Genomic DNA, 6968 nt, shown 5'->3' with positions numbered 1-6968 from the left:
CTCTACTCTTTCAGTTGTAAGGGATTCTAACTCCCTAAGTTAGCCTTGTGGAATGCATTTTAACTTACAAAAAAAAATGTCTGACTGTATACAATCCTTAAGCCACCGAGGCAAGATAGTATTCCAGTCCAAAAATGATATGTTAACCGAGGAAGCAACATCGAGGGTGCACCGTGAAAAATTGTGTGAGGGGATGGTGGGGCCCACTCATGCCCCACCTCTATCCCAATGCAGAGAGGTGACATTTCTGACCATATGATCCCCTCTCGGTGCCCACTTCGGTACTGGCTTCGGTTGATGTATCAAGGCTCATTCCAGTCTGTACTACAAGCATTGTCCACTAGAAGTCTGAATTACATTTCTTTCATTTTTCATTGTCGTTCAATGAATACTGTAATCAAGAGTATAAAGCACAGTTTGGCTAAGTTAGCCAGTGTAAGTGGCGGTCCAGATTTGTCTAGAGAAAAGATAAATCTACGGTCACAATTTTCCAGAATCTTACACCCACTTGAAATGTCAGGGGCCATCAAAGTCCGGTCGAGATGCTATGTATTTCCCGTTCTCTGAGAAAACTATTCAGTTTTTCAACACATTTGTTTTTCTCTCCCTCTCTTTCATAGTAATGCAGTCCTGAAGAAGATGAGACCTGGTGTCGTGGAATATAGGGTTTACACTAATCAAATTACTACTAATGTTGTTGAAGGTAATATCATTCGTATATTCAACTTTACTTATGGGGTTCTTGAAAAAATTGGTTAAGAAATTTGTTCGATCCCTCAAAATTCATCGGATGAAATCATAAAACCGGAACAGGTTTGGATCTCCAAATTTCTTTTAGTTTATTGGGTTTTTATTTGTTTGTTGCCATTAAGAATTTTCAGGGTTTATCCTTTATAATTAATTCTGAAGAAATTTGTTTCTTTAGAAAGAAAATAACCCATTTTGAAAACTAACTTGGTAAGATGAGTTGTCTAGATAGAGAACTATCTAAGGTTTAATTTACAGATTATGATTTGGTGATTACCAACAACAATATAGGTTTGTTTCTTTTATAGATTGAATTCAGTTATGCATGTCTTTCAGTATCACGTTTCAGTAGTTTGTTCTTCAATCTCATGCGTCTTAATATACAACTCCTGTTTCGCAGTTCTTATTGAATTGGTTGCTAATCAAATCATGTCGAAACGGTTGAAGCAGTAAGGAAGTTTCTCAGCTCTTACGGAGATCCTTTCGGATCTATGAGTATTACCATATCCTTTGTAAGTTTTGATCACATATTTTACATCTTTTTAACACATGATTTTCATCAAATAACTGCGGTACTCAATTGGGATTTGATTCATCGTCCTGATCCTTTCTCCATGATGTGCAACTCACCTACTTTTCCAAGTTCTTGTAAGAACATCCAGCATGAGGAGATGTTCTATTAAAGGATTAATTGGAATCTGCAGGTAGTTATTTCTTATGAAATTGCTTTGATATTCGATTTTTGTTGGTTTTTTTTATTTTTTTATGAGTATGTTTGGCTTAATCAAGGATTTGAAAAGTTAGTGTTTATGGGCATGCAGTTTTTGTAATGGTTTAATGGACTGCTAAGACGCTTCAGGGATGGCCGGTAACACGCAATTAATATTGTTAGCTTTAGCAACTTCACTGCTTTTTGAAATGGCCAAATCATAAATTCTTCGTTTGTTCACGTGGATATTCATTTTTCTTTTATGCTGTGATCAATTAGGTTTACAGATTTCAAGGCTCTCTCGAACATCCATGCCGTAAATTCATAAGTTGTCTCTAGGATTTTCTGCAACAATGCTCTCTTTGCTCTTCTGAAACGACCAAATTCAGGTAAGGTAATTCGTAATTGTGCTCCATTTGTAGTCGCCAAATTCAGTTTTTTGTGGATGGAGAAATTACTGGCATCAACTCTTTGGTCTGAATAAGATGGGTGTCGAAAGACATGCATACGATGATTTGATGGTTATCGTTATGCCGGCCAGCTGCTGACCATGTAAAACAAATTGTTGAAAATTTCACCCTATACCATCAGATTTGTTTAGTTTTATGTGCTTTATTCAAACCCCGTTTAGAATAAGGTAGGGGTCTTTCTTTTTGTTTGCCAAATTTATTGAATGTGGTTTTTAGAATTTTAGTAGCGTCTCTGATTGGGGAGTTCTCAGCAAGTTCTACTTCAGTGCGCAATGAATTTCAAGGATTTTTTCCGGTTAGATGGATTCACTTATACACATTGCTTTTGTAAGGCATCTCAATCCTGCTAAATTTTACTTATGTTTTTGTGTTTCATGGTGAATTTCCTTATAATTAGATTTTTTGTTATTGGATATGTGTATTGCGGCTACTGCAGTCACATTATTTCATTGTTATAATCTTAGGTTAGCTGTTTCAGTCATTTTGTTTTGGTTCTTTTCTGATCCAGACGCTTTTAATTTTGGTTGTAGCCTCCGATGGCTTTCAATGTTCCTGTAACCATGTTTGCACTTAAGGTTTACATTTGCCTTTAAGTGTTGCTAGCTCGCCGATATCTTAGTTCTTATTTTTAGCTCGATATGTTAGATTATCACTCAATTTAGTTTCAAGCCTGAGTACAAGATATAGCTCCCCATTAAATTCTGTGTGTCAACTCATAATTATTATCTTTATCATGACATCACATTTTTCCATAGTGATATTAAAAAATTCCGTTTTGTATAGAAAGGTAGTGGTATAGATTTGACGGCTGTTAACTTCCCAGCATTGTTCAGATGCTCATTTTCTGAATAGGTAAGGACGTATAAAGTTCCATTGACTATGTCGAATGACGTGCAGCTAAAAAGAAACTCATTGCTTTGACATTGGGGCCTCCAAAGTTCGAATGAAGAACAGTTTGTACTTTGTAGCCATGCCAGTCTAAGAACAATTCTAAAATTTGTAGAATTATAGACTTTTTAGGATGACCAAGTTTATTAATCAAGTGATAACTTCATTGGATCTTTCTGTTAGGACATACAGTTAAGGACTCAGTGGTGCTTCAATAGTGGACATCTATTTTGGAGTCGGAACATTGTTGCTCGACAGAATTCCCTGTTGAGCTCAAAACATGCATTTCAAGTGTAACTATGCATTTATCTTAAATGTTGTTGTTACAACTGAATTGGTTTGTACGTGCGGTTCATATATCATATAATAGTTTATTTTTTGGTGCAGATGATTTTCGAATTAACGTTAAACAGTTATTTGGTTGTGATACCCCCAAATCCTCAGTATAAAATTCAAGAAGAAATCACAATTGTCGGTGTTGAACTATTAATTTGCTTTGTTACTGTACATTATTTTTTATGTCCCACTATAACTTCCATAAGCTTTTGAGAAATCAATTACTAATAACTGATATTTTTTCAATTAAAAGTTCCCACAACTTACAATTATAATTCAAGTACCGTCACAATTGTATACCTATTTTATACCCTTGCTTGATTCTTGGAAAATCAGATCCAAACAATTCTTCACTAAGGAAACGTGGCCAGCTCTTGCCACTAATAAAATGTTCCAGTCTATTGACATTCTGGCGTTGCTACCATCCTACTAAATCTCTACAGACATGGAAGTTTGCCTGCAGTTCTCATAGGCTTATGTCTATATTTGTTTATGTTGTACAACTCCAGTTTTCAAAGCCTTGGGACTATGATGATCTTCAGTGTTCACAATAGAGTCCTCTATTTACTATTTAGTGCAGTAGCTGTTAACGAGTTTTATTAAGCCGGTGAAAGAAAATCAGGAATAATTTGTTACTATACCTATAAATTCTCTTTAAGGATGGCAGGAAAAGTACATGCCTGTGCCTATAAATTCTCTTTACGGCACGAGTTAAGCCCTAGTACTTGATATAAATATAAGTTTATCATCCATTCAGCCTCCATCTCTTAAACTGATATGGGCTTAACAATAATGGACATAATCCGGTCTTTTGATTCGCGATTTGACGTACCATATCCATCGCCATGTTGGTACATATATTGTCCCATTCTAGCTATATTTTGGATAATATTGATTAGGGAACTTGGGAAAACACCCGGGATGCAGATAGACTTGTATTCATTTTTTCCCATGAAGCACTAATCAAACGTCGCACATGTTCACGGGCAATAGACTCCGAGGCACCCGTTTCATGCATGTAGCATTGTATTGCTTTTGCAACATCTCCCCTTTCTAGCTCATTCTATATTTGAGCTGTTGCGTCTGTAACAATAAAACACTCAAGAAAGATGTTAGAAAGATGTAAGAATAAAAGGATTAATTTCTGGAAATTAAATCGACACTCAATTGGACTGCAAACAGAGGACAGAGTCACGTGTTCAACACGCTGTGCTTAACACGATATTTGACCGGTACGCCTCAAGAATGAGTGATGCCTATACCCTGTGGTCAAGTTCGTATCCAGGATAAAACTGCCCGTTGCAAGCACTGTTAGCACTACAGTACTTGCCCACTCTTACGACCTCAACAGCAATTGCGCACGGAATGAAAAATAAGGAACACGCAGGGGGAGAAGACGAAAAGAAGAGGATAGTAGCTCTTCTGGACACAAAAAAAAATGAGAGAAAGTGATCGCTTTATATAGGGGAGAATAGAGAGAGGTCTCATAAACGCGCATTAAAACAATTTCAATTAATTCAGATTCTTTCCAACAGTTTGAAACTTTCATGCGTCATTATGTTTGATATAAAACGTTCATGCAAATTTAAATTTGAAATAAAAACGTTCATACAAATTTAAGTTTGATATAAAACGTTCATGCAAATTAATATTGATATAACGTTCATGCATAGACATAAAGTCGCCCAAAGATTTATTTTGTTTGAAATCTTTTAAGTATTAATTCAAAAATTCAAAAGAAGTTTTGCCAAAAAAGATAAGTCTTGACCCACACCCACACCCACACCCGAACCCGAGCCCGACCCGGCCCGGCCCGGCCCGCCCGCACGGACGGACGGCGACGGCGGCGTGCGTGCTTCGGTGCGAAGCACCGCGCGTGTGTGAAAATGTGTGATTGCACCAACTAGCCCATTGCCTAAGTCCTCTCCCTCGCATAAAAGTGTTAATGACCCAAGGGCCACTCTAATATCAAAATTTTCAATACTTATGGAGAGGTATCATCTTTAGTTTTCCCTATGTGGGACTAAAGGTTCATTCACAAATAGTGAAAATGAGCTAGTGTCCTTAGTGACCAATAGATCCTAAGTTCCAATCCCACCAAGACCAAAAACCAAACTATTTTATAAACTCATTTTCTCTAACAATCCCCCACATGAATGAAATACCGATAAAAAATCAGAAAACGGAAAGCGAGAAATACCACTTAGGCAAGAGGTGTCCATGAGGTCTTGAACCTTTGCTTAGTGAGAAATTGCCGGAACTACTTGATGGACAGTGAACGCGATGTCTTGAACTACCATCGTTTGGTGTAATCCGCGATAATAACCACGCGTGATATCTCTCTAGGTGCTGTCGAGTTCGTGCCGTTGTGTCCTTTTTGGCCCTGGACAAATCCCGTTTCTCCGAATGCTCTAGAGAATCAGCTCTTTCTCATAGGAAGCGACCCACTTCCACATTCAGATAGGTGAGTTCTATCAAGAGTGTTTACTGCTACACCCCACTTCAATCTAAAATTGAAACTATAGAACTCATTGAGACTTAATAGAAAGTCATCCTCACATGCAGTCACACTATCACGTCTACACCATAGGGAAGGGGCAGAGAATGAATTCTCTGATAGTGTTTACCTTGACCCGCCACAAATTAGTTTCTCATTCGAAACCTTGATCTTGGGATCTCCAGTCAGCAAGGTTGAGTATCCTTCATGGCAAGTTTATTTAATGAGCCTAAGCCCCATCCCCTTAGATGCATTACTAACTATCTCCTTGGACAAACCTTTCGTCAAAGGGTCCGCGATATTCTCCTTGGACTTAACCCAATCAATGGAAATAACGCCTTTTGAGATTAGTTGTTTTAGGGTATCGTGTCTTCTTTTATATGTATAGACTTCCCATTATAGTAGCTGTTTTTAGCTTTAGCTATGGCAGCTTGATTATCAATGATAGATATAGCCGGCACAGGCCTATGCCAGAGAGGAATGTCTTCTAAAAAGCATCTTAGCCAAGCGGCTTCCTCTCCTGCTTTATCTAGCGCAATAAACTCAGATTCCATAGTGGATCGAGCTATGCAGGTCTGTTTGGAACTCTTCCAAGAAACACCCCACATGCTAGAGTGAAAACATATCCACTCGTAGACTTAGACTCCTCTGAGTCTGATATCCAGTTTGCATCACAAAATCCCTCAAGGACGGCAGGATACCTTTCATAATTCAAACAAAAGGTCAACGTGTATTTCAAATACCTCAACACTCTAAAAAGTGCATCCCAGTGTTCCTGCCCTGGATTACAAGTATACCTACTTAACCTACTCAACATAAGCAATGTCTGGCCTAGTACAGTTCATCAAATACATCAGACTTCCTATAACTCGTGAGTATTCAAGTTGTGATACTCCATTACCTCTGTTCTTTTTGAGTTTACAACAAGGATCATACGGAGTATAAGCAGGTTTACAATCAAAATGATTGAATTTTCTAAGCACAGATTCAACATAATGAGATTGACTAAGACTATAACCGTTAGAATTTCTCCTAATTTTCATCCCTAAGATTACATCTGCAGGGCCTAAGTCTTTCATGTCAAAGTTCTCATTCAGCATGTTCTTAGTGGAATTAATTACATCCATGTTTGTACCAAGTATAAGCATATCATCAACATACAAGCATACAATCACACAGGCATCATTTACAAGCTTAGTATATACACACTTGTCAGATTCATTGATTCTAAAACCACTAGAAAACATTACATGATCAAATTTTTCATGCCATTGTTTAGGTGCTTGTTTCAATCCATACAAAGATTTTTTCAGTTTACAAA

General features: G+C 37.5%; 1 long non-coding RNA gene across 5 annotated transcripts; it reads left to right on the top strand.

Annotated features, from left to right (window-relative positions):
• Positions 1 to 577: 577 nt before the first annotated feature.
• On the top strand, positions 578 to 3393 carry LOC113296978. Of its 5 annotated transcripts, none has more exons than XR_003333232.1 (4): positions 578 to 813; positions 1148 to 1259; positions 1391 to 1451; positions 1569 to 3393. It is a non-coding gene; the product is annotated as an uncharacterized LOC113296978 (long non-coding RNA). The 5 variants fall into 5 exon arrangements; XR_003333229.1 differs by having other exon boundaries at positions 1148 to 1451; positions 1569 to 1615; positions 1736 to 3393; XR_003333231.1 differs by having other exon boundaries at positions 1148 to 1451; positions 1569 to 1634; positions 1736 to 3393.
• Positions 3394 to 6968: the final 3575 nt, after the last annotated feature.

This window comes from Papaver somniferum, chromosome 7 (assembly GCF_003573695.1).
Source record: "Papaver somniferum cultivar HN1 chromosome 7, ASM357369v1, whole genome shotgun sequence".
NCBI classification, from domain to species: Eukaryota; Viridiplantae; Streptophyta; class Magnoliopsida; order Ranunculales; family Papaveraceae; genus Papaver; species Papaver somniferum.
Note: the sequence above shows the minus strand (reverse complement) of the source record. Positions and strands in the feature narration are given on the sequence as shown.